At 45.5% G+C, this 27,806-nt stretch overlaps 1 protein-coding gene and 1 pseudogene across 4 annotated transcripts in view; one reads left to right on the top strand and one right to left on the bottom strand.

Moving 5' to 3' along the window:
- The window catches only part of LOC133361284 (zinc finger protein 239-like), an 807,570-nt gene that overhangs the window by 136,234 nt on the left and 643,530 nt on the right, over nucleotides 1-27,806 (top strand). The gene's annotated exons all lie outside the window — the stretch shown is intronic.
- LOC133361346 (zinc finger protein 208-like) overlaps nucleotides 1-27,806 on the bottom strand; it is a 129,804-nt pseudogene that overhangs the window by 12,166 nt on the left and 89,832 nt on the right.

Here is a 27,806-nt window from a genome sequence, read left to right as displayed (position 1 = left end):
TAGTGTTATAGTTTATAGTATTACAGTTTACATGTTATAGAGTACAGTTTATCCCCGACATACTTCGGGATTAGGGACTGGTACGTTGATGAAAGATTAACAACGGGGACCTTTCCCCTCAAGGAACACGTGTTAATCGGGTAGACAGCCAAGATGCTGCCGGTTAAGGGCACACTTGTGTGACGGAGATCCTCCACCTGAAATTCTCTCATATTTTTGCTAGGAACATTATAAAATAAAGACCGGACAAACATTTGTTAAAAATACTTTTTATTAATCTGCAATCATTTTTATGTCAAAACTCGAAGGAAATGTGTATTATGTCCTATGTTCACACATTTCCAGTAGGATGCAAACCATTTCCGTTCCAGGAATACCAAAGCATGTCCTTATTAGTTCACCACATTTGTTAACTGTGCGTCTATGTTGAAGTCAAGGCCATATATCCAACGAACGCGTCATCAATGTACATCCTGAAATCGGCTATCTAAAGTCGATGTTTTTATACTTGAAAACTGAAACGTTTAAAATGTTGAGTAAAGATGTACCTACAGACGCATTCCAACTTCAGCTCAACAGGAACACTTAACGACTACAATTGAACAGTCTCACAACCAGTGCTCATCACACCACTTCGGCAAGTAATCCGATAACATTACAAACCACCACTGTGCACACCAATAAACTCTCACAAAAACTGTAAAACTAAAATGGTCAAAATTACACACAAAAGTTATCGATACGGCTTAATAGATATAACCACATGACGTAATTTTTTTCAGTCACCCCGAGCTCTCTGGTTGACTGTCGAGCCACTCCATTACATCCAGCCATCTCTCGGGATCCAACTGCATGGGATCGAAGGTGGAAACTTCTTCAGGACTCATTGCAGCACCTTGAATTTCAGCTTTTGATTTCAGTTTCCTATCATTGTGGACCTTCTGATGCCTGTTCCTGGTTGATGAGTCTGCAAATGTCTTCCCACACACAGGGCATAGGAATGGCTTCTCGCCCGTGTGTGTTCTCTGATGACTATGAAGATGTGATGACTGTGAAAATGTCTTCCCACACACAGAGCACAAGAATGGCTTCTCGCCCGTGTGTGTTCTCTGATGACTCTGAAGATGTGATGAGTTTGCAAATTTCTTCCCACACACAGGGCACAGGCATGGCTTTTCGCCCGTGTGTGTTCTCTGATGACTCTGAAGATGTGATGACTGTGCAAATGTCTTCCCACACACAGAGCACAGGAATGGCTTCTCGCCCGTGTGTGTTCTCTGGTGTCTCTGAAGATTTGATGACCTTGAAAATGCCTTCCCACACACAGAGCAATTGAATTGTTCCTTGCCCCCGTGTGCGTGGGGCTGTGGAGAGCGTCTTTGCTCCATGTGAGCGTAGTAACAGCAGCGGTGTTATCGAGTCAAAAGTACGCTATCGGTCGCAAGGATGTTTAGCGTCGAGTTTTGGATTTTGTTAACTGCTAAAACAAGAACGACGCTCGCGTCTAACCGAGACGCAAAAAAATCCCGTAAATTTGACGACGGTCACGTTTAAGATTTTATCCGCGAAAATATATACTTTCTTGGAGATTCACGATATATATCGGTGTCTGAAACCCGTCTGAAGATGTCGCCACGAACTCTCCGAAGCAATTGTGCTCGCCAGGCTGCGTTGTCTCGCGGTTGAAGGGCGATCAGCAGAGCGACGAGTCGAGCGTCCAACCTCATCAAGTTCCCTCTCGAAATGGCATTGAGCTCTGCTTCTGAGCCGCCTTATAACTCCCCCCTAGGATCCAATTCTTTGTTTTTCAGGATATTTGCATTCGATTGTTAATTTTGGAAGGTACAATCCGCATGTCTATTAACATACCGAAGAGTAATGTGCCCATTGTGCTTCATGCATGAATATGTAAGTGCATCTCAGTGTGTAATTGTGCGCTTATTTTGAATGAATGGAAAAACTTTGTCCTCGATTTAAAGTGAATGCAGAGAAATTAGCATGTAACTTTAGAAAAGGAAGAGAGCGGCCTTCTCGACGAGAGAGTGAAACCCAATAGGTAATATTCTTTTACAGCGTTACAATGGATAGGTTGTAGTTCATAGGTTATAATATTATGTTTCACTATGATAGAGCTTAACATGTAAGAGTATACAATATCAGAGTTGATCAAGCGCGACGATCAAGGGCGTCAATCGGGTGAGTTTGATCAGAGGCTTTAATCAAAGGCGTCATCCCATCACGGAACACCACCTCCCTGCGTATATCACAGCAACAGAAGCAACTACAGCAGCAACAACAGCAGCGACACCAACAGCAACAACATCACATTTCGAGGGCGACGCAGCTACTTCCGATTCTGCTGCCCAGCTGTTTGTAGTCAGGACCTGCTCTCGCAGGACCCCACACGTCTTTGGAAATTATTGCGATGATCATATTTGAGCTGAGAATTAAGTCACTCAAGATTACTTTATTTAACCATAACTTTAGGTAGGTTAGTGTCATCGGGGCTCTGTGAATACTACTCATGAATGAAATCACACTCCTGTATGACCGACATTGTAAAAATTTTGGTTGATCGAGTAGAACAAGTCACATGACATGTCCAGACGAATTCTTATCAACAACAATGTCCTTAAATATGATGCTAAAATAAATGTTAACACTGGATTAAACGTGTACCTCTTAACCCCTCCCTCGCATTTACGACTGACGATTTGCATTTGCACATAACATACATTCAAGCACAGTGAAATGCTAATACGACAATATTGTTATTCTAAAATGTGAATGCGATTCTTGCCCTGTACCCCCCACAGTTCACATATCCGACCCCCGGTTCGATTTAACAGATAATTTACTTACACATGTGTAGAGTGCGATTGTAATACTTCTAATGAGATTTAAATACCGTACCTCCGTTTATGGTGCTATAAATTATAAAACCAGTTAATACTTTTTTGTCGTTCAATGTTTAGTGTTATTGTTTATAGTGTTATCAGTTTACATGTTTTAAGTACAGGTGATTCCCGGTATACTTCGGTATTCTGGACCTGAACGTTGCAAAACGATTCATAACGAGGACCTTTCCCCACCAGAGCGCAATCCGCTAATGAAAAGAACACGGGCCGGGGGGAACACGTGCTTCCATGGGCAGTGGGGGACAGGGCATGGTTGTATTGCCTACAGGTGCCACCGGGAATGTCCCCCAAGTTGCTCCGCCCATGGCGGGGTCAGGTAGAGGTCATAGAGGTGGGTGATGTAAAGACAGTGCCTCAACTAAGGGACAAGTGGTGACAACAAGATAGAGAGAGTTCGAGAAGGGAAGGCGAGACCAAGTGTGGGCGGAGGTTCACGCCGAGAATGAGAGAGGGGGAGGAACGAGGCTTGGGGCTGTGTTGGCTGGTTGCTGTCTCGTCGTCGTTGCTATATCGTGACGCCTGGGTCCTAAGCAGCGTTAAAGGCTAAATCAAAGAACCCTCTGCAGTCTGAGTCCGGAGTCATTACAATTGTAACGATTCATTATTTCACGGGCTAATATTGGGTTTGTGCGAACATTTAACATATTCATACTGAATATTGCTATTTGATGCCATTGAGATGGAACATTCATCCAATAGTGGATAGCTTGATCCTAATAACACCAAAGTGTTATTCAAATAATTTTAATCCCATCCTGATCCTGCACCTTCCGTTTCACATATTCCACCCTTGGTTCGCACGTCCATATTACATACATACATATTACATGAAAACATTTTACATACAGACATATTACATTCATGCATATTACATACAAACATGTTACATACTCACGAGCATAGTGTGATTCTTAGATACAGGTCCGATTCAACACAGTACATAAAATCCGTGATCTGGTCCCGTCTGAAAAAGACGTGGTTCCAGACATACAGTACTCTGGCGTCTACAAACTAAGTTGCCTCTGTGGTAGCAGATACATTGGAGAAACCAAACGACATGTCTCGGACCGCATCCGTGAACATAAAGCAGACCTGAAACACGGTAGGACAAACACCTCAGCCGTGGCAGATCACTGTTACAATTCAGTAGGCTCACATGACATTGACTTCTACAACACAGAGGTTCTCTGCAAGCCATCTGACTACCATGAGAGATTCGTTCATGAGGCGATCCACATATACAAACACAGAGACAATTTCAACCGAGAAGATGGATTCTGGCTCAGCAATCGTTGGAAGGACGTAATAAACCATTTCGGATCTTAACTGATTGTTGTTCACGTTTACGGTGACTTTCAGACCGCAGTCCACTCACTGGCATTGACTGTGTATCTTGTGTTGTCCACAGGGAATGCATCATTTGCTCCGCTGCGGGTCTCCTGCCAAGGCGCTCTTCTTCCACTTCCAACCCAGCTTATATATACGCTCCAAGCTTGGCAGTGTTTCATTCTTCACCTAAAGACGGCTGCTTGCGTTGTAGCCGAAACGTCGTGATAATTATTTTATTATGTTTTATTTTTATTATTTTATTACTTCCCTTCTACGTGACTTTACCGAAAGACTACTCATGAATGAACTCATGCTTCTTTCGGAAGAAATTTGAAATCGTGTTGGTAGAACAAGTCGCCTGCCTTTTTAGACGAATTGTTATCTTCAAGTGCGTCCGTAAATATACTGCTAAAATTTACAGCATTGGGAAGGCTGCCTTGTTTGGGAGATGCAGTTTGGGTAAGGCGCTGTGACCGGGTGATGACACGGATTCTGAAACATTGGAGTTAAACACTCGCTGCTTGGCCCCGTCGACAGCAGCAAAGACTGTCATATACCGCCCCATTTACGAGTTGGCTGTATGATGTGTATAGTTGAAGGTTCTAGGTGTTGTCTTCTTCTAACAGCTACTAACGTGCGTGTGTTGTCTGTTTTTAGGATTTGTCTATTGATGTTGTTCTTTTCATTGCGGCGTTTTTTTGTTGAGTTCTGTCACTTGTTGTGTTGCAGTTTGTTTAAGAATTCGTCACGTGAGCGTGGTGTTTTGCTTGTGGGAATTTCGCTTTGTCACAATTTGTGATTGTTATAAAATTGTAAAGATTCATAATCTCATGAGTTAAGAATGGGTTTGTGCGTGATTCTTATACGATCACACTGTGATTCTAATGCTTCTAATGATATTATAATACCTTACCTCCGTTTATATGTTTATAAATTAAAACACTAGTTAATAATCGTTTAATGTTTAGTGTTATAGTTTATAGTATTACAGTTTACATGTTATAAAGTAGAGTTTATCCCCGGTACGTTGATGAAAGATTAACTACGGCGAACTTTCTCCTCAAGGAACACGTGTTAATCGGGTAGACAGCCAAGATGCTGACGGTTAAGGGCACACTTGTGTGACGGAGATCCTCCACCTGAAATTCTCTGAACATGTTTTTGCTAGGAACATTATAAAATAAAGAACTGACAAACATTTGTTAAAAATACGTTTTTATTCATCTGCAATAATTTTACGTCAAAAGTCGAAGGCAATATTTATTACGTCCTATGTTCACACATTTCCAGTAGAATGCAAACCATTTCCGTTCCAGGAATACCAAAGCGTTAAAGTATCATTCCCCATGATTTCCTTATTAGTTCACCACATGTGTTCACTGTGCGTCTATGTTGAAGTCAAGGCCATATATCCAACGAACGCTTCATCAATGTACATCCTGAAATCGGCGATCTAAAGTCGATTAATACCAATCAAAAACAGCTATATACTTGACAAAACATGAAGCCATGAGCAACCCACAGCACGCGCAGAGGGAGGAGACCACGAGGGAGACGGCCTCAACTTGAAGAGAAAGTTGACAAACTCACGGATGCCATCACCCAGCTGCTGCAACGCCTGTCGGATGAGACGCTGCGTCCCGCGGCACCAACCAGGCGAGTAAATGAAGAGCTGAGCCCGAATCGGAGGCCGCCACCCAAACATCAGCAGCAGTCGATAGCGTGATTCTAATAGGACGTGATTCTAATAGGTTGTTATTATAATAATTTTAATGCGATCAAGACCGCGCACCTCCCATTTTGCATTTACGACTCGCGATGTACATCTACATATAACATACATTCTAGCTCAGTGTAATTCTAATACGACCATAGTGTAATTCTAATCATTTTAATCCGATCCTAATCCAGTTCGCATATCCGACCCCCGGTTCGCATGTCCAACGGACATACATATTACATACATACGACCATAGTATGTATGTAATATGCATACATATGTGCAGTGTGATTCTATTACGATCACATTGTGATTATAATACTTCTAATGATATTCAAATATTGATTTGAAGCTTTCGTGACTGCAGGAATTAATACTCGTTGGTTCTTTCGGTAAAGTCACGTAGGTAGAAATAAAACAAAGTAAACCACGTTTCGGACGAAACACAAGCGCCCGTCTGCTGCGAGCAGCACGATGTCTGCTGCAGACATCGTTTGGGCGCTTGTGTTGCGTCCGAAACGTCGTTATTTATTTTGTTTTATTTATACCTACGTGACTTTGCCGAAAGAACCAAAGAGTATAGATATTCTAATACTGTCCCTCCGTTTACGGTCTTATAAATTATATAAACAACTAGTTTATATTCATTTAATGTTTAATGTTATCTTTAAAGCGTTACAGTTTACATGTTTTAGAGTACAAGTGATCTCCAGTATACTTCGGAATTAGGGAAAGGAACGTTGCTAAACTATTTATAACGGGGACCTTTCCCCTCTAGGAACACATGTTGATGGTGGAGACAGCCAAGACGTTGCCGGTTAAGGTCAGACTTGTGTTGCTGCAGTTGCTGCTGCTGCTCCTGCAGTTGCTGCTGCTGCAGTTTCTGCTGCTGGAGTTGCTGCTGCTGCAGTTGCTGCTGCTGCTGCTCCTGCAGTTGCTGCTGCTGCTGCTGCTCCTGCAGTTGCTGCTGCTGCAGTTGCTGCTGCTGCAGTTGCTGCTGCTGCAGTTGCTGCTGCTGCAGTTGCTGCTTCTGCAGCTGCTGCTGCAGTTGCTGCTGCTGTTGCTGCTGCTGTTGTTGCTGCTTAATATGCTTCAGTTCCAGTGGTGTTCCGTGATTGGATAACAAACTTTGATCAAATACTTTTATCAAACGAGTCATTACAATTGTAACGATTCATAATTGCACGGGCTTATGTTGGGTTTGTGCGATTATTTTATATATACATACTGAATATTGCTATTTGATCCAGCAGTGGACAGCTTGATCCTAATGCATCCAAAGTGTTATTCAAATAATTTTAATCCCATCCTGATCCTGCACCTTCCGTTTCATATATCCCACCCTTGGTTCGCACGTCCATATTACATACATGCATACATGGTACATGCATACTTACTACAAACAGACATGTTACATACATACATGTTACATATTTACGACCGTAGTGTGATTTGAAGAGGACCACAGAGTGATTCGAATAATTCGAATGCAATTCGAATATCACACTTCAGTGTAGGTTGTTCTAATTTATAACACTAGTTAATGATGTTATTGTATAGCGTTATAATGTATAGCCTATAGGTTATATTGTTAGAGTTTGCTATAACACTAGTTTACGACCAGTGTGATTCTAATATAAACACAGTGCGATTCTAATCATTTTTATGCGATTATAACCCCTTAGCTCCATTTATATGATTATACACTATTGCAATTATTAGTATTTTACAGCGTTTAAATGGATAGGTTATAGTTCATAGTTTTTAATATTACATACTCTTTGGTTATTTCAGTAAAATACACATAGGCAAAAAATAAATCACATTTCGTGTGCAACATAAGCGTCCGTCAGGTGGGAAAGCATGGTCTGCTGCTGAGGCAGACTGTTTTAAAACGTTTCAAATGGGTGTAAACCTCAGGTCATAAAGAAGTGGCCGGGACTAGTGATGTTCACGTGAGAAATTAGCATGTAACTTTAGAAAAGGAAGAGAGCGGCCTTGTCGATGAAGGAGTGAAACATAATAGGTAATATTCTTTTACAGCGTTACAATGGATAGGTGGTAGTTCATAGGTTATAATATTATGTTTCACATGTTAGAGGTTAACATGTGAGAGTCTACAATATCAGAGTTGATCAAATGCGACGATCAAGGGCGTCAATCGGGTGAGTTTGATCGGAGGCTTTAATTAAATGCGTCATCCCATCACGGAACACCACCTCCCTGCGTATATAAAAGCAATAGAAGCTACTACAGCAGCAACAACGATATCAGCGACAGCAGCAGCAGCAACATCACATTTCGAGGGCGTACGCAGCTACTTCTGATTCTGCTGCGCGGCTGTTTGTGGCAGGGCCCTGCTCTCGCAAAACCCCACACGCCTTTGTAAATGATTCCTATGATCATGTCTGAGCTGAGATTTGAGCGAATAAAGTTTACTTTGTTTAAGCATACCTGTGTGTGGGTTAGTGTCAACGGGGCACAGCGAATACTACTCATTAATGAACTCGCACCGACATTGTACTAAGTTTGGTTCGAGACGAACAAGGCACGTGCCATGTCCAGACAATTTCTTACCAACAATAGTTTCGTTAAATATGATGCTAAAATAATCGTTAACACTGGATTACAAGTGCACTTCTTAACCCCTTCCTCGCATTTGCCTCGAACGATTTGCATTTGCACATAACATACATTCAAGCACAGTAAAATGCTAATACGAACATATTGTTATTCTAGGAATTTTAATGCGATTCTAACCCTGCAAACCCCCACAGTTCACAAATCCGTCCCCCGATTTGATTGAACTTATACTTTACATACATATGAGCAAAGTGCGAATAAAATTCTTATAACGACATTCTCATACCGTACCTCCGTTTATGGTGGAATACATTATAAAAAAGAACAATTAATAGTCGTTTAATGTTTAGTGTTATTGGTCATAGTGTTATCAGTTTACATGTTTTTAAGTACAGGTGATCCCTCGTATACTTCGGGTTTCGGAACCAGAGCGTTTCGAAACGATTTATAACGAGGACCTTTCCCCACCAGAACGCAAGCCGCTAATGAAAAGAACTCGGGGCGGCGGGAACACGTGCTTCCATGGGCAGTGGGGGACAGGGCATGGTTGTGTTGCCTACAGGTGCCACCGGTAAAATCCAAGTTGCTCCGCCCATGGCGGGGTCAGATTGAGGTCATAGAGGTGGGTGATGTAAAGACAGTGCATCAACTCAGGGACAAGTGGTGACAACAAGATAGAGAGAGTTCGAGAAGGGAAGGCGAGACCAAGTGTGGGCGGAGGTTGACGTCGAGAATGAGAGAGGGGGAGGAACGAGGTTTGGGGCTGTGTTGGCTGGTTGCTGTCTCGTCGTCGTTGCTATATCGTGACGCCTGGGGTCTGAAACCGCGTTAAAGGCTAAATAAAAGAACCCTCTGCAGTCTGAGTCCGGAGTCATTACAATTACAATGATCAATAATCTCACGGGCTTATATTGAGTTTGTGCGTTTATTGAAACATATGCAGCTATTGTATATTGCTATTGGATGTCATTGAGATGGAACATTCATCTAGCAGTCACAATCCTGAATCTAATATGACCATAGTGCGATTATAATAGTTGTAATGGAATTCTAATCATGCTTATCCAAAGTCACATTAGCGACTCCCGATGCGCATTTACAAATATACATTCGAGCACAGTGTTATTCTAATAATTTCCATGCGATTTTACCCCTGCACCACCGCCCCCCCCCCGAGTTCGCATATCCGACCTCCGGTTCGCTTGCACGTACATTACACATGCATATGAGCAAAGTGCGATTGTAATACGACCACAGTGAGATTCAAATACTTCTCATGATATTTTAATACTGTACCTCCGTTTGTGGTGTATACATTATAAAACCAGTTTATAGTCATGAGTGTTATCGTGTTACATATGTAGTACCGTTGAGGACTCTTGGGCACCCGGGGTTGAGGCACACGTATTTATTCCGCAACAGTTGTCACAACCGTGGACATACAATACTGGAGGGGGTATCGGCCCCCTCACCCGGCTAGCTGGGAATACACTGCTAGCTATCTCTGACCTACCTCCTAGTCCTCCACTAACGGGCTAGGGGAGGCTATCTGGCCCGACACTGGTCAGTCGGGCTACGGTACCCGGAGTCCCAGAGCACTAGCTCTGGTTCTCGGGACCACGCCGCTGGCTCGGTCCTGCGCGGCCCTGACAAGGGCGGCGTCCCAGGGGAGTCCAGGGCTCTAGCTAGGCGGTCTTCGGTCTTCACTGGTTTAGCTTTAACATTGTACCCCGAGCTCTCCGGCTCATCCCCTTTTATACCCCAACCCCCCGCTGAGGGGTGGGGCCCCCCGGGGGATCACAACTCCGGGCCAACCCCCCAGGCTGCCCGGTGCGGACGTCGTTGCGAGCACCTCCCCGTGCACTCACGGAGCCCCGCCCACTGTGTTTGTTTCCCGTGTGATCCTATGCATACAGCCCCTCCGTAACACCCCTACACATATGTAAGTGCATCTCAGTGTGTAATTGCGCGCTTATTTTGAATAAATGGAATTAGCGCTGATTCCCCATGCCCTCCATTGTCCTCGATTTAAAGTGAATGCAGCCCCGTGGCGTTGACCAAAAACTACCCAGCTTCTGGAGTGAGCACGTACAGACGCGTAGTGACCACACTTGCAATACAGACAAACAGCGAGAAATGATTTGGCCAGCCACCACCTCGTTTGCCGCAGCGACTTAAGCGGACAATCAGTCGTTTTGGGCAAGGCGCATGGGATAATACACACCTCTGTTATCCCATAAACACAATACACAGCAGCGGGAAGGCTGCCTTGTTGGGGAGATGTAGTTTGGGTAAGGCGCTGTCACTGGAGTTAGGCGATGTGACTGGGTAATCACACGGATTCCGAAAAGCAGCGGAAACGATACGATCCTCTGCGCCCACATGGACAACGACATTCTCAGTTTCAAAAAAATGAATATGTATTTTAAAATACATTTTTGAAATCATTTGTATTGTTTATATGCTACAATGTGGGATTCGAATAATTATAATTAGATTCTAATCCTGTATATCCTACACCCGGTTCGCATATTCACTTATCATAGGTACGACCACAGTGTGAGAGCGGCCTCCTCGACGAGAAAGTGCAACCCAACGGGTGCAATCCAAAGGGCATGTGAGTATGAGAGTGCAAACCAAAGGACATGAGAGCATGAGATATAATATTATATGTTAGAGTTAAACATGTGAGATGTTACAATGTCAGACATATACGCTCCAAGCGTGGTGGTGTTTCATTCAGACGCTGTCTCCCCGACAGACCTGGTCTTCACCTGAGGACGGCTGCTTGCGTTGTGGCCGAAACGTCGTGAGAAGTATTTTATTATGTTTTATTTTTATTATTGTATTACTTCCCTTCTACGCGACTTTACCGATAGAACCAAGAAGATGTTACATACTGACGAGCAGTGTGATTCCTAGAGGACCACGGTGTGAAGATGAGAATTCGAATAATCAAACTTCAATGTACGGTGTTTTAATCTGTAACATTAGTTTATGATGTTATTTTATAGCGTTACAATGTATAGCTCATAGTTTAAAGGTTATATTGTTAGAGTTTATAATGTATACAGTGTGAGTTTACAATTTGAGAGTTTGTGAACGTGCCCTATTCTCGTGGAACCCGACACAAATTTGGAAATAATTGCTATGATCATGTCTGAGCTTGGATGAGCGACTAATGTTTACTTTGTTTAATCATAGCTGTGTGTAGGTTAGTGCCATCGGTGCTTAGTGAATACTACTCATGAATGAACTCTTACTTCTTTCGGATATAAATTGAAATCACGTTGGTAGAACAAGTCGCCTGCCTTTTCTAGACGAATTGTTATCTTCAAGTGTGTCCGTAAATAAACTGCTAAAATACACAGCATAGTGAAGGCTGCCTTGTTGGGGAGATGTAGTTTGGGTAAGGCGCTGTGGCTGGGTGATGACACGGATTCTGAAACAATGGAGTTAAACACTCGCTGCTTGGCCCCGTCGACAGCAGCGAAGACTGTCATATACCGCCCCATTTACGAGTTGGCTGTACAATGTGTATAGTTGAAGGTGTTAAGTGTTGTCTTCTTCTAACAGCTACTAACGTGCGTGTGTTGTCTGTTTTTAGGATTTGCCCATTGATGTAGTTATTTTTATTGCGGCGTTTTTTTGTTGAGTTCTGTCACTTGAGTGTTGCAGTTTGTTTAAGAATTCGTCACGTGAGCGTGGTGTTTTGCTTGTGGGAATTTCGCTTTGTCACAAATTGCGATTGTTATAATAATTGTAACGATTCATAATCTCATTAGTTAAGAATGCGTTTGTGCGTGATTCTTATACGATCACACTGTGATTCTAATGCTTCTAATGATATTATAATACCTTACCTCCGTTTAAATGGTTATAAATTAAAACACTAGTTTATAATCGTTTAATGTTTAGTGTTATAGTTTGTAGTATTACAGTTTACATTTTATAGAGTACAGTTTATCCCCGACATACTTAGGGATTAGGGACTGGTACGTTGATGAAGGATTAACTACGGGGACCTTTCCCCTCAAGGAACACGTGTTAATCGGGTAGACAGCCAAGATGCTGCCGGTTAAGGGCACACTTGTGTGACGGAGATCCTCCACCTGAAATTCTCTCATATTTTTGCTAGGAACAATATAAAATAAAGACCGGACAAACATTTGTTAAAAATAATTTTTATTAATCTGCAATCATTTTTATGTCAAAACTCGAAGGAAATATGTATTATGTCCTATGTTCACACATTTCCAGTAGGATGCAAACCATTTCCGTTCCAGGAATACCAAAGCATTTCCTTATTAGTTCACCACATTTGTTAACTGTGCGTCTATGTTGAAGTCAAGGCCATATATCCAACGAACGCGTCATCAATGTACATCCTGAAATCGGCTATCTAAAGTCGATGTTTTTATACTTCAAAACTGAAACGTTTAAAATGTTGAGTAAAGATGTACCTACAGACGCATTCCAACTTCAGCTCAACAGGAACACTTAACGACTACAATTGAACAGTCTCACAACCAGTGCTCATCACACCACTTCGGCAAGTAATCCAATAACATTACTAACCACCACTGTGCACGCCAATAAACTCTCACAAAAACTGTAAAACTAAAATGGTCAAAATTACACACAAAAGTTATCGATACGGCTTAATAGATATAACCACATGACGTAATTTTTTTCAGTCACCCCGAGCTCTCTGGTTGACTGTCGAGCCACTCCATTACATCCAGCCATCTCTCGGGATCCAACTGCATGGGATCGAAGGTGGAAACTTCTTCAGGACTCATTGCAGCACCTTGAATTTCACCTTTTGATTTCAGTTTCCATTCATTGTGGACCTTCTGATGCCTTTTAAGATGTGACGACTGTGAAAATGCCTTCCCACACACAGGGCACAAGAATGGCTTCTCGCCCGTGTGTGTTTTCTTATGATTTTGTAGAGTTGATGACCGTGCAAATGCCTTCCCACACACAGGGCACAAGAATGGCTTCTCGCCCGTGTGTGTTCTCTGATGAGTTTGAAGAGTTGATGAGTCTGCAAATGTCTTCCCACACACAGGGCATAGGAATGGCTTCTCGCCCGTGTGTGTTCTCTGATGACTATGAAGATGTGATGACTGTGAAAATGTCTTCCCACACACAGAGCACAAGAATGGCTTCTCGCCCGTGTGTGTTCTCTGATGACTCTGAAGATGTGATGAGTTTGCAAATTTCTTCCCACACACAGGGCACAGGCATGGCTTTTCGCCCGTGTGTGTTCTCTGATGACTCTGAAGATGTGATGACTGTGCAAATGTCTTCCCACACACAGAGCACAGGAATGGCTTCTCGCCCGTGTGTGTTCTCTGGTGTCTCTGAAGATTTGATGACCGTGCAAATGCCTTCCCACACACAGAACACAGGAATGGCTTCTCACCCGTGTGTGTTCTCTGGTGTCTCTTAAGACTTGATGACCATGAAAATGCCTTCCCACACACAGAGCAATTGAATTGTTCCTTGCCCCCGTGTGCGTGGGGCTGTGGAGAGCGTCTTTGCTCCATGTGAGCGTAGTAACAGCAGCGGTGTTATCGAGTCAAAAGTACGCTATCGGTCGCAAGGATGTTTAGCGTCGAGTTTTGGATTTTGTTAACTGTGTAGGGGTGTTAAAGAGAGGGCCCGTTATGCATGGCAGCCTATGGAAAACAAACACAGTGGGCGGGGCTACGTAAGTGCACGAGCAAATGCCCTCTACGACGTCCGAGCCAGACACCCTGGGGGGGGGCTGGTTCGAACGTTATGATCCCCCGGGGCCCCACCCCTCAGGGAGGGGTTGGGTATAAAAGGGGATGTTGAAAGGGCTCAAGGCAGTTATGTTTAAGCTAAGGGAAGAAGATTGAAGACGTCTTAGATAGAGCCCTGGACTCCCCTGGTTCGATGTCCTTTTCAGGGCCGGACAGGATTGAGCCAGCGGCGTGGTCCCGAAAGCCAGTGCTCTTGTAAGAGCTGGTCTGGAACTCCGGGTACCGGGCCCGACTTACCAGTGTCGGGCCAGTTAGCCTCCCCTAGCCCATTAGTGGAGGATTGGGGCTAGGACAGAGTTAGCTAGGGGTGTATCTCGAGTTATACGGGTGAGGGGGCCGATACCCCCTCGAGAGTGTATATGCCCACTGTCATATTGTGAATAAACATACGTGTGCCTCAACCTCGGCGTCAAGCGTCCTCACCGGTACTTCAACTGCTAAAACAAGAACGACGCTCGCGTCTAACCGAGACGCAAAAAAATCCCGTAAATTTGACGACGGTCACGTTTAAGATTTTATCCGCGAAAATAGATACTTACTTGGAGATTCACGATATATATCGGTGTCTGAAACCCGTCTGAAGATGTCGCCACGAACTCTCCGAAGCAATTGTGCTCGCCAGGCTGCGTTGTCTCGCGGTTGAAGGGCGATCAACAGAGCGACGAGTCGAGCGTCCAACCTCATCAAGTTCCCTCTCGAAATGGCATTGAGCTCTGCTTCTGAGCCGCCTTATAACTCCCCCCCTAGGATCCAATCCTTTGTCTTTCAGGATATTTGCATTCGATTGTTAATTTTGGAAGGTACAATCCGCATGTAGATTAACATACCGAAGGGTAATGTGCCCATTGTGCTTCATGCATGAATATGTAAGTGCATCTCAGTGTGTAATTGTGCGCTTATTTTGAATAAATGGAAAAACTTTGTCCTCGATTTAAAGTGAATGCAGAGAAATTAGCATGTAACTTTAGAAAAGGATGAGAGCGGCCTTCTCGACGAGGGAGTGAAACCAAATAGGTAATATTCTTTTACAGCGTTACAATCAGGGGCGGTTTCTTCATTAGGGCGATTGGGCGACGCACCACCAATGTCATTCAACCACAGTCACGCTAGCCGTCACTGCAGCCTCTGGATATAGTCCAATCAGCGTCATGCTACGTTCTGTGGAGTACCGCCTCTTTTGGGGCGATTTCACTCCGGCTGAGAATCGCCCCGAGTGGCCCCATAGACTTACATTGAAAGATGTTTTTTTTTCGAACGGGGGCGCTCCAATGCATTCTCTATGGCTCCGGGAGGGCAAGCCCCAACGTGCTTACGTCATCATACGTGCTTACGTCATCATACGTAAGCACGTTTCATCCAACAATATAATTTATCGCTACCGAGTGGAATCTTTAATAAAATAAACTTGAGTGGTTTGTTTTAATAGTGAGTATATAAACAAACAAGATGTATTGTAAGAGTCACTTTATTTTTCATTAATATTAAAGAAGTGAAGTTGCCTTTACATGCTTAAGCTGTTAATTTATTAATTGCATGGGTGGACCTTAATCATCCAGACATTTGCCCCCCCTGAGAGATTTTGCAGGAGCCGCCACTGGTTACAATGGATAGGTTGTAGTTCATAGGTTATAATATTATGTTTCACTATGATAGAGCTTAAGATGTGAGAGTATACAATATCAGAGTTGATCAAATGCGACGATCAATGGCGTCAATCGGGTGAGTTTGATCAGAGGCTTTAATCAAAGGCGTCATCCCATCACGGAACACCACTTCCCTGCGTTTATCACAGCAACAGAAGCAACTACAGCAGCAACAACAGCAGCAGCGACAACAACAGCAGCAACATCACATTTCGAGGGCGACGCAGCTACTTCCGATTCTGCTGCCCAGCTGTTTGTAGTCGGGACCTGCTCTCGCAGGACCCCACACGTCTTTGGAAATGATTGCGATGATCATGTCTGAGCTCAGAATTAAGTCACTCAAGATTACTTTTTTAACCATAACTTTAGGTAGGTTAGTGTCATTGGGGCTCTATGAATACTACTCATGAATGAAATCACACTACTGTATGGCATTGTACAAATTTTTGTTAATCAAGTAGAATAAGGCACGTGCCATGTCCAGACGAATTATTATCAACAACAAATTTTGAATAAATGGATAAACACGTTCGCCATGCCCTCCGTTGTCCTCAATTTAAAGTGAATGCAACCCCGTGGCGTTGCCAAAAACCGCCAAGCTTCGGGAGGGAGCACGTACAGACGCGTAGTGACCACACTCGACTTTAAAAGCTGCTCTCAAACAACACTGTCTCCAATAGTGTTTTACGGGCTATGGTGTTAAGCGGACAATCAGTCGTTTTGGGCAAGGCGCATAGGAAAATACACACCTCTGTTATCCCATAAACACAATACACAGCAGCGGGAAGGCTGCATTGTTGGGGAGATGTAGTTTGGGTAAGGTGCTGTCACTGGAGTTAGGCGATGTGACTGGGTTATCACGCGGATTCCGAAAAGCAGCTTAGACGAAACGATCCACTGCGCTCCCCACATGGACAACGACATTCTAAATTTTTAAAAAATTGAAAACATATTTTTAAATACGTATTTGAAAACAGGACCCTGCGGGGTGGGCTGGTAGGAATAATACTAATACCGGTACAGGGATATCGACCGGGTATAGAGGAGTTAAAAAGAAAATGATTTGTGCATGGGGGGTGAGCGATGACGTCCACACCCCCCTCCCCACTGACTCGCGCGCACACAGAGCAAGGATTGCAACAGGCGATGTCATTGGCTGCGCCGGCAGCAGTCATTCTCCGCTGTAGTCCTGGCATCTGCTGCTCAGCTTCATTCCCCAGCTGTGGTCCCAGTGGCACCGTCTCTCTGGGGAACCGTGTGGTGTGTGTAGCGAGTATCACGGGGTGGGCGGGTAGTGTGGTGATGGTGGTCACGGTTGGCACCGATGCACGACCACCGCCACCACCCCTACTGGGCGGTGGACCTGCCACCACAAAGCAGCACGCGGCGGAGGAGTGAGGCGATCGCTCTCGCCACGCAAACGAGGCCCCCTCGCTTCCTCTTCTTTTCGTGCATCTCCACCTGCACCTCTTCCATTTTCTCCTCCGTCTCATCCTCCTCCATCCCCTCTTCTTCATCCTCCGCCACCATCTCCTCTACCTCCTCCTCCTCTTCCTGCGCCACCTCCATCTTCTCCATCTTCTTCTCCTCCGCAAGCACCATCTCTTCCTCCTGCATCTCCTCCTCACCTTCCGGCACCACCATCTCCACCACCGTCTTCTCTTCCTCCTCTACCACCATTGTTTCCCCTTTGTCCGTCGTCTCCATGTCCTCCACCACGACCATCTGTTCATCCTTTGTTGTCTCCTTGTCCTCCATCTCCGTATTGTCTTTCTCCTCTCCCTCCGTGTTCTCCTCCATTGTCACCATCACAATCTCGTCCTCCTTTGCCTTCTCTTCCTCCGATTTCTCCTCCTCCTCTGTCTCTACCTCATCCTCCATCATCTCCTCCTTCACCTCTTCCTTCGTCTTCTTCTCCACAACCTCTGTCTTCGCTTCAAAGGCCTGGACGAGTGAGGAGGAGGGCTGAGCTGGCTCAGATCTGTGAAGAGACAACACGACACCGTTCTAGATTTGAAGCTTTCGTGACTGCAATGATTCATATTCTTAGGTTTTTTCGGTAAAGTCACGTAGGTAAAAAAACATTAAAAAGTAAAATAAAATAACATAAAAATAAAAATCACGACGTTTCGGAGGCAACACAAGCTTCCGTCTTCAGGTGGAACCGTCACAGCCACGACAGCTGTATCAGGTAAATGAGAGATTGCAGAATCTACCACTTCGTTTATATGATGGTTGGAGAAGGTGGTGGGGCAAGGGCCGCATACTTTTATTAATATGGTAAGGTGAGGCTTAAGACTAAGAATAGACTGCATATCAAAGGCTGAGCCTATGTTATGGAGAGGTGCGGTTTGTGACTCAACCTGTAACAGGGAGACCACCACTAGACATGGTAAAACTGTGATGGTTGTCTGTCAAACACGACACCGTTCCACCTTGCTGCTACGGCAGACATCGCCATCTCCCCATCGTCCGTGGGTGGAATGTGTGGCGGATTAATTCGAGCTGAATAGAAACAGCAACTTGTGTGGCGGAACCCCGTTGATGTTCACCGAGTTGAGGACCTCAGTCTCAAAGAATGCTGACCCTGCTCTCTCGTCGTCCTCAACCGAATCTGTAGACAGGTACACTTGTGGAGCTTCTCTGAGGCGATCCGCGACAGCCTCATTCACTCGCTGCACAGCGGCGTTGGTCGGCGTCAGAATAGTGCGGTGAGCGAAGTAGTCGTTCGTTGCCACCGTAGGGTAATTCACTTCATCTGCACTGTACATGGCATCGACAATCTTCTTCAACCCGAGTGGAACGGGCAGATGATTGCCGTCCTCATCTCCGTGGATGTCTGGGTCGTATTGAGGATTGTCGATCACCATGACACGCGGAATCTTGATGCAATCCGGACCGAGGTCAGGATCAACTTCATGCCTACCCTCTCCGACTTCCAAAATAAATTCTGAAAAGGCAGCCAGTTCTGCGGCGGATTCTTGGTTCTCTGCACACTGGACTCTCATGTTCACAGTCAGATGAACTTGCTTGAAGTGGGACCACAGGTCGGACGACTTGAAACACGCATCCACAGTATCAGCTGGTATTCCTTTCTTCACAACTGGCAGAATCTGTCGAAAGTCACCGGACAGGACAACCACTTTGCCTCCAAACGGTTCATGCAGATTGTCCAAAATATCGCGAAGCGTGCGATCCACCGCTTCAAACGCAAACCGGTTCGTCATTGGGGCTTCATCCCAAACGATAAGACTTGCCTCCTTGATAAATGCTTTGAGCTTGGACTGTTTGCGAATAAAGCATGTGGAGATGTTCGTCGGTTTTAACGGGATCTTGAACGTGGAATGCGCGGTACGGCCGCCTGGAAGCAGCAGCGAGGCAATGCCGCTGGAAGCAACAGCAATCGCAATCTTGCCTTGAAGACGTATCTTCGGCAGCACATGTTTGAGCAGCGTGGACTTCCCCGTGCCGCCCGGACCATCGATGAAGAACAGCTTTTGATCGGGTTGACTGTCTTCGACTGAGCCAACAATTTCGTCGTAGATTTCTCTCTGGTTCGTGTTGAGTCTGTCAGCACGTTCTACGATGTCTTGTAGCTCGTTTCTATCATATCATTCCAATTCGCGGCGGATATGGTTGTTCTCAAGCAGCGAGTCCAAGACCAAGTGTGGGTACTCGGAAAGCTGCGGGAGGTCGTCAAAGTCCGACAGAGCCATCCCACCTGCCGTGAGGAACTCGTGGAGGCTGTGAAGGGTCTTGAACTTTACCATTTCTTTTATTTTCTTTGATGCTGCTAATCCTGCATAATGCACGGGTATAAGTAGTACTAATCACATACCTGCATTTCCCATATCCCCTCCCTTTGATCCTGCTAATCCTGCATAATGCACGGGTATAAGTAGTAGTAATCACATACCTGCATTTCCCATAAATATGCTAAATTCCTCTTGATATGCAAATTATTTTGTCAAGGCGCCCTTCCCCCCCCTTCCAACCCAGCTTATATATATGCTCCAAGCACGTGTGCTGTTTCATTCAGACGCTGTCGCCTCGACAGACCTGGTTTTCACCTGAGGACGGCGGCTTGCGTTGTGGCCGAAACGTGGTGAGAATTATTTTATTATGTTTAATTTTTTTATTGTATTACTTCCCTTGTACGTGACTTTAGCGAAAGAACCAAGAAGATTTATCATTTCTTCTTTGTTGGTCAGCTGGCGGTACTGGTACTCGTAATCGCGAGCCAATTCGTCGTAGAATTTATCCCAGAGAGCCTTGGTATCTGCTGGCATGGAATACAGCAGAATGGTAGGGAAGAGTTGACGAAGCTGGTACGGCATCTGAAAGAGCGAGGCTTCTTCCAGACACGCAACCCATTCGCGATCGCTCTCAAGGTAGCCTGCTCGCATGGCTGCTTCCAGCGGTTTGTTTTGTTTAATGTTATTCGTAATGCACCATCCATATGCGCTCCACCATCCACCATGCCCTTGCATGGCAAAGACGCAACTCCGGTGTGCGTCAGCGTGTGCGCCATCCACAGTGACATTGGTCAGAAATTGCACCGTTCCGATCGCACACAGGTTAGCCCCTGCATCCTCCGTCTGTATGTACACACACAGACAAATCCGTTATGGGGCCAACTATTTTTTTCTTATAAAAAAAATTTTGTTGATGTTTTTACGTTTACGTATTCCCATTGTGGGTGTTTTACGCATGCATCAGATTTTTGGGTTCCTCACTTATGGTATCAGAAGTGTGGGTCACTCCATTTCCCCATCGAACAATAACGGGGATCGTTTGAGTTATGACAGCTTGCAGATAGAAACATTGCATGATCGTATACTAATAATGACAGAATTAGTACCCCAGTGGAGGGCATCCCCCACCCGGTGCTTCTTACCGGTACTGTAAGACTTACAAATCCAGACCTTTCCTCCTCCTGAACCGTTCACAACACCCTGTGGTAATACCATAATCATCTCAAAAAAGCGATCACTTTCCAATGCCCATTTTGATCCCGGGAGTTACCCGGGTGGTGTCACACTGTACTCATTTTTTAGCATGTCGCAAATTCCGATATGGCTTGTGCAACGGCCAGAGAGTGACAGCAGCGGGGGCCAGGCTGAAACCTTTTTAGACAATTTATTACATTTCAAAGTGCATGGTATTGGCACTCCAAAACATGATAAATGTACAGTAACGCCAACTACATCCGTGGCAAACATGATACGCAGACACATGCTGCATATTATGCAACACATGCCCTTACCAGCAGCAGCATGCACATCTGAATTACACAACCGAAGTAGACAGCAAGCCGTCCATGGAGACGTGATCAACGTCAATACATAATAATGGTAATAAGCCGGATAACCCGAAAAGTACCCATTGTACCATCAAACAGTCAGCTGGGTTGCCCCATGGGGGTATTGACCCATGGGCGAAACTGTAGGGGGCGCTACGCAACTGTCCGTGGTCCCGGCAGGTGAAGCTGCCAGCTCAGTCCGCTACGACTTACTGTATAGCGACCCCTGCCTACTCGTAAGGTAAAGTTGTTTGGGGACTCCACTAATCGCAGCACGCAGCACCCATTTTTTACATAAATATACGTAATATTAGTGTAACTACCATTCGCACACTTGCATACACACCACACTCACACAGCGCAGGGTCTGAGCCCACAGTGCACTGCAGCACTGCGGCGCAGACCTTGCCAGACCTATGCTATCGCTCTCTTCCGGGCGTGTTAATTATTTATTTTTATCGAATCAAAGTGAGCTGTGGCTTTTTGCCGGCTGTTTTATTTTCATCGAATCAGAGCGAGCTGTTTGGGCGGGTCCGTAAATAAATTAACGTCCAGATACGCACGCAGACGACCAAACCAGCGTAGTTGTTTAAGACTAGCAGTTGCCGCCCGCTTCGCGGGCGGTGTGTATATGCTTGGTTGGTGGGGAGTTGAAAGTGGCTGGACACAATAGACATGTTTTGGTGATTGTTCAATGTTTATTTTTGTGAGGTTATATGTATTTTTATGAGACGCTCAATCGACAATATTAAAGAATGCAAGTGATTGAAATATAGAATGCAACTTATTCAAATATCTGGCGATGCACGATATTCTTCGTGTACACTCCGTCTTCCTCCTCGTCGTCAGGTCCCTCAATAAGCGCCTTGATGTTGGATCTTGCCGTGACTCGCGATAGTGCCACGTACAGTTGGCCGTGCGAGAAGCATGGCGTTGGTAGATATAATCCCAGGTTGTGAACAGTTTGCCCTTGCGCCTTGTTGATGGTCATCGCGAAGGCTGGGACAATGGGGAACTGTTTGCGCCGAAGTCGAAATGGGAAGTCCTTCGTGTCCAATTCGCGGCGGATATGGTTGTTCTCAAGCAGCGAGTCCAAGACCAAGTGTGGGTACTCGGAAAGCTGCGGGAGGTCGTCAAAGTCCGACAGAGCCATCCCACCTGCCGTGAGGAACTCGTGGAGGCTGTGAAGGGTCTTGAACTTTACCATTTCTTTTATTTTCTTTGATGCTGTTAATCCTGCATAACGCACGGGCATAAGTAGTACTAATCTCATACCTGAATTTCCCATACATATGCAAAATTCCTCTTGATATGCTAATTATTTTGTCAAGGCGCCCTTTCCCCCCCTTCCAACCCAGCTCATATATATGCTCCAAGCACATGTGCTGTTTCATTCAGACGCTGTCGCCTCGACAGACCTGGTTTTCACCTGAGGATGGCTGCTTGCGTTGTGGCCAAAACGTTGTGAGAATTATTTTATTATGTTTTTTATTTTTATTTTATTACTTCCCTTCTACGTGACTTTACCGAACAAACCAAGAAGATTTACCATTTCTTCTTTGTTGGTCAGCTGGCGGTACTGGTACTCGTAATCGCGAGCCAATTCGACGTAGAATTTATCCCAGAGAGCCTTCATATCTGCTGGCATGGAATACAGCAGAATCGTAGCGAAGAGTTGACGAAGCTGGTACGGCATCTGAAAGAGCGAGGCTTCTTCCAGACACGCAACCCATTCGCGATCGCTCTCAAGGTAGCCTGCTCGCATGGCTGCTTCCAGTGGTTTGTTTTATTTTATTCGTAACGCATCATCCATATGCGCTCCACCATCCACCATGCCCTTGCATCGCAAAGACACAGCTCCGGTGTACGTCAGCGTGTGCGCCATCCACAGTGACATTGGGCAGCAATTGCACCGTTCCGATCGCACACAGGTTGGCCCCTGCATCCTCCGTTTGTATGTACACACACAGACAGATGCGCTATGGGGCCACCTATTTTTTTTTCTTATAAAATTTTATTTTGTTGGTGTTTTTACGTTAACGTTTACGTATTCGCATTGTGGGTGTTTTACGCATGCATCACATTATTGGTTTCCTCACATATGGTATCAGAGGTGTGGGTCACTCTCAATCGAACAATAAGGGGAATCGTTTCAGTTATGACAGCTTGCAGATAGAAACATTGCATGATCGTATACTAATAATGACAGAATTTGTACCCTAGTGGAGGGCATCCCCCACCCGGTGCTTCTTACCGGTACTGTGAGACTTACAAATCCAGACCTCTCCTCCTCCTGAACCGTTCACAATACCCTGTGGTAGTACCATAATCATCTCAATAAAGCGATCACTTTCCAATGCCCATTTTGATCCCGGGATTTACCCGGGTGGTGTCACACTATACTGATTGTTTTAGCATGTCGCAAATTCCGATATGGCTTGGGCAACGGCCAGAGAGTGACAGCAGCGGGGGCCGGGCTGCAACCATTTTAGACACATTATAAAACACATGCCCTTACCAGCAGCAGCATGCCGTCCATGGTGACGTGATCAACGTCAAAACATAATAATGGTAATAAGCTGGATAAACCGAAAAGTACCCATTGTACCCATCAAACAGTCAGCTGGGTTGCCCCATGGGGGTATTGACCCATGGGCGAAACTGTAGGGGTGCGCTACGCAACTGGCCGTGGTCCCGGCAGGTGAAGCTACCAGCTCAGTCCGCTAAGACTTACTGTATAGCGACCCCTGCCTACTCGTAAGGTAAAGTTGTTTGGGGACTCCACTAATCGCAGCACGCAGCACCCATTTTTTACATAAATATACGTAATATTAGCGTAACTACCATTCGCACACTTGAATACACACCACACTCACACAGCGCAGGGTCTGCGCCCACAGTGCACTGCAGCACTGCGGCGCAGACCTTGCCAAACCTATGCTATCGCTCTCTTCCGGGCGTGTTAATTATTTATTTTTATCGAATCAAAGTGAGCTGTGGCTTTTTGCCGGCTGTTTTATTTTCATCGAATCAGAGCGAGTTGTTTGGGCGGGTCCGTAAATAAATTAACGTCCAGATACGCACGCAGACGACCAAACCAGCGTAGTTGTTTAAGAAGATAACACAAAACATTAAACTACTATGAACTAAATTTCGATTTAAAGCTTTCGTGACTGCAGGGATTCATCTTCTTGGTTCTTTCGGTAAAGTCACGTAGAAGGGAAGTAATAAAATAATAAAAATAAAACATAATAAAATAATTATGTTGTATTTTTATTATTTTATTACTTCCCTTCTACGTGACTTTACTATAAACTAGTTTCATCATTTATAATAGCAAAAACAGAGGTACGGTATTATAAACTCATTACAAGCAGTAGAATTTCAACGTGATCGTATTAAAATCACATTCTGCGCATATGTATGTGTAATGCGGGCGTAAATGGGCGGGGCGGATATGACGATCCGAGAGGGAGGAGTCAGGGTCACGTGGGGGAGAAGTTATAGCGGGGAGACAGGAAGCCATCTGGGTCAGTCGGGGGAGTGAAGGGTGGTGAACACGTTGGGTGGTCGCCGTGCCTCAGCCTGGTGGCTGAGGGGCTCATGACGCCGCCAGCCAGCGGGGTGGAAGAGAGAGTTGGGGATAGAGACAGAGAGTGGCGAGATAGCCACAGAGGCCACGCAGGGCTGAGGTTGGAGATGGCGAGATAGCCACAGAGGCCACGCAGGGCTGAGGTTGGAGATGGCGAGATAGCCACAGAGGCCACGCAGGGCTGAGGTTGGAGATGGCGAGATAGCCACAGAGGCCACGCAGGGCTGAGGTTGGAGATGGCGAGATAGCCACAGAGGCCACGCAGGGCTGAGGTTGGAGATGGCGAGATAGCCACAGAGGCCACGCAGGGCTGAGGTTGGAGATGGCGAGATAGCCACAGAGGCCACGCAGGGCTGAGGTTGGAGATGGCGAGATAGCCACAGAGGCCACGCAGGGCTGAGGTTGGAGATGGCGAGATAGCCACAGAGGCCACGAAGGGCTGAGGTTGGGGAGTGGCGAGATCGCCACACACGGTAAGACTCGGCACCGCCGGCCAGCGGTGACCGAGCACGGAGGAACAGGGAGCAGCGGTGGAGCTGCTGTGAGAGCAGCCAGAGGGCTGCACCAAGAGCCTGCAGCGGAGCTGCAGGAGCGCGGAAGGCTACGGGAGCGAAGGCAGCTGTGGAGCTGCCAAGCAGAGAGTCTCAGGAGGAGTGCCGTGAGGGAAGGAAGAACGCGAACCCGAATAAAGGACACGGAGACAGAACCAGGGTCGAGTCCTTTATTACATATGTATAGCGTATGTGCAAGCGAACTGTGCTCGTATGCATGTAATATGCATCTATGGCCTTTGGACATGCGAACCGGTGGTCGGATATGTGAATTGGGGGGTGCAGGATTATGATCGGATTAAAACGATTATAATAACACTTTGGTAGTATTCGAATAACACTGAGCTAGAATGTATGCTGGTAGAATGTTACATCGCAATGGCACCGAATAGTAATATACAGTATTGATATTTTGCGTGGAGCCTACAAGCGCAACCTTGCGCATTTTGACCTGGTTCTCGACGCCCGTCCCGCGCCCATGGTAGAATCTTGTGCATTTCGGGGCGTCAAGGGTACGCACCGCAGCCTTGAAGGATTAGGCAGGTCCCTGGCTTCTTTTGAAGAATTTGACCAGGCTCCAGGCACCGGTTCCTCGCAGGATCATCTCTATTATTTCCATAGACGTGTTGGGTCCCACGAGAGCAGGGCCAGCCACAAACATTCGGGCAGCAGTTGGAGCAGAAGCAGAAGTCGCTGCTTTGCCATCGAACGGTTTCGTAGCTGCTGTAGTTGCTTCTGTTACTGTTATATAGGCGGCATGTTGGTGTCCCGTGATGGGATAGCGCCTTTGATGAAAAACTCTGATGCAACAAGTCACCTTCCTTGTCGAGACGCATTCTAAACACAACACTGTAATTAAATGTTGCTAAAATAACGTCTACACCCGATTCAACATGCAGTTCCACCTCGGCCATGAGCAACCCACAGCACGCCCAGAGGCAGGAGACCACGAGGGAGACGGCCTCAACTTGAAGAGAAAGTTGACAAACTCACGGATGCCATCACCCAGCTGCTGCAACGCCTGTCGGATGAGACGCTGCGTCCCGCGGCACCAACCAGGCGAGTAAATGAAGAGCTGAGCCCGAATCGGAGGCCGCCACCCAAACATCAGCAGCAGTCGATAGCGTGATTCTAATAGGACCACGTTGTTATTATAATAATTTTGATGCGAATCTAAACCGCGCACCTCCCAGGTTGCATTTACGACTCCCGATGTGCATCTACATATAACATACATTCTAGCTCAGTGTAATTCTAATACGACCATAGTGTAATTCTAATCATTTTAATCCGATCCTAATCCCCAAGTTCGCATATCCGACCCCCGGTTCGCATGTATACATATGTGCAGTGTGATTCTAATACGATCACATTGGATTATAATACTTCTAATGATATTCTAATATTGATTTGAAGCTTTCGTGACTGCAGGAATTAATACTCGTTGGTTCTTTCGGTAAAGTCACGTAGGTAGAAATGAAACAAGGTAAATCACGTTTCGGACGAAACACAAGCGCCCGTCTTCAGGTGAGAATCGCGATATCCGCGATGTCTGCTGCGAGCAGCACGATGTCTGCTGCAGACATCGTTGGGGCGCTTGTGTTGCGTCCGAAACGTCGTGATTTATTTTGTTTTATTTATACCTACGTGACTTTACAGAAAGAACCAGAGTATAGATATTCTAATACGTCCCTCCGTTTACGGTATTATAAATTATATTTAAAAAAATAGTTTATATTCGTTTAATGTTTAATGTTATCTTTAAAGCGTTACAGTTTACATGTTTTAGAGTACAAGTGATCTCCAGTATACTTCGGAATTAGGGAACGGAACGTTACTAAACTATTTATAACGGGGACCTTTCCCCTCTAGGAACACATGTTGATGGTGGAGACAGCCAAGACGTTGCCGGTTAAGGTCAGACTTGTGTTGCTGCTGCTGCAGTTGCTGCTGCTGCAGTTGCTGCTGTTGCAGTTGCTGCTGTTGCTGCAGTTGCTGCTGCTGCAGTTGCTACTGCAGTTGCTGCTGCTGCTGCAGTTGCTGCTGCTTCTGCAGTTGCTGCTGCTGCTGCAGTTGTTGCTGCTGCAGTTGCTGCTGTTGCTTCTGCTGCTGCTGTTGTTGCTGCTTAATATGCTTCAGTTCCAGTGGTGTTCCGTGATGGGATAACAAACTTTGATCAAATACTTTTATCAAACGAGTCATTACAATTGTAACGATTCATAATTTCACGGGCTAATATTGGGTTTGTGCGATTATTTAACATATTCATACTGAATATTGTTATTTGATTCCATTGAGATGGAACATTCATCCCGCAGTGGACAGCTTGATCCTAATACCACCAACGTGTTATTCAAGTACATTTAATCCCAT

The sequence above is a fragment of the Lethenteron reissneri genome, chromosome 72, assembly GCF_015708825.2.
Source record: "Lethenteron reissneri isolate LAM-NWPU_2019-01 chromosome 72, ASM1570882v1, whole genome shotgun sequence".
Lineage (NCBI taxonomy): Eukaryota > Metazoa > Chordata > Hyperoartia > Petromyzontiformes > Petromyzontidae > Lethenteron > Lethenteron reissneri.
This window is presented reverse-complemented; position numbering and strand designations above follow the sequence as displayed.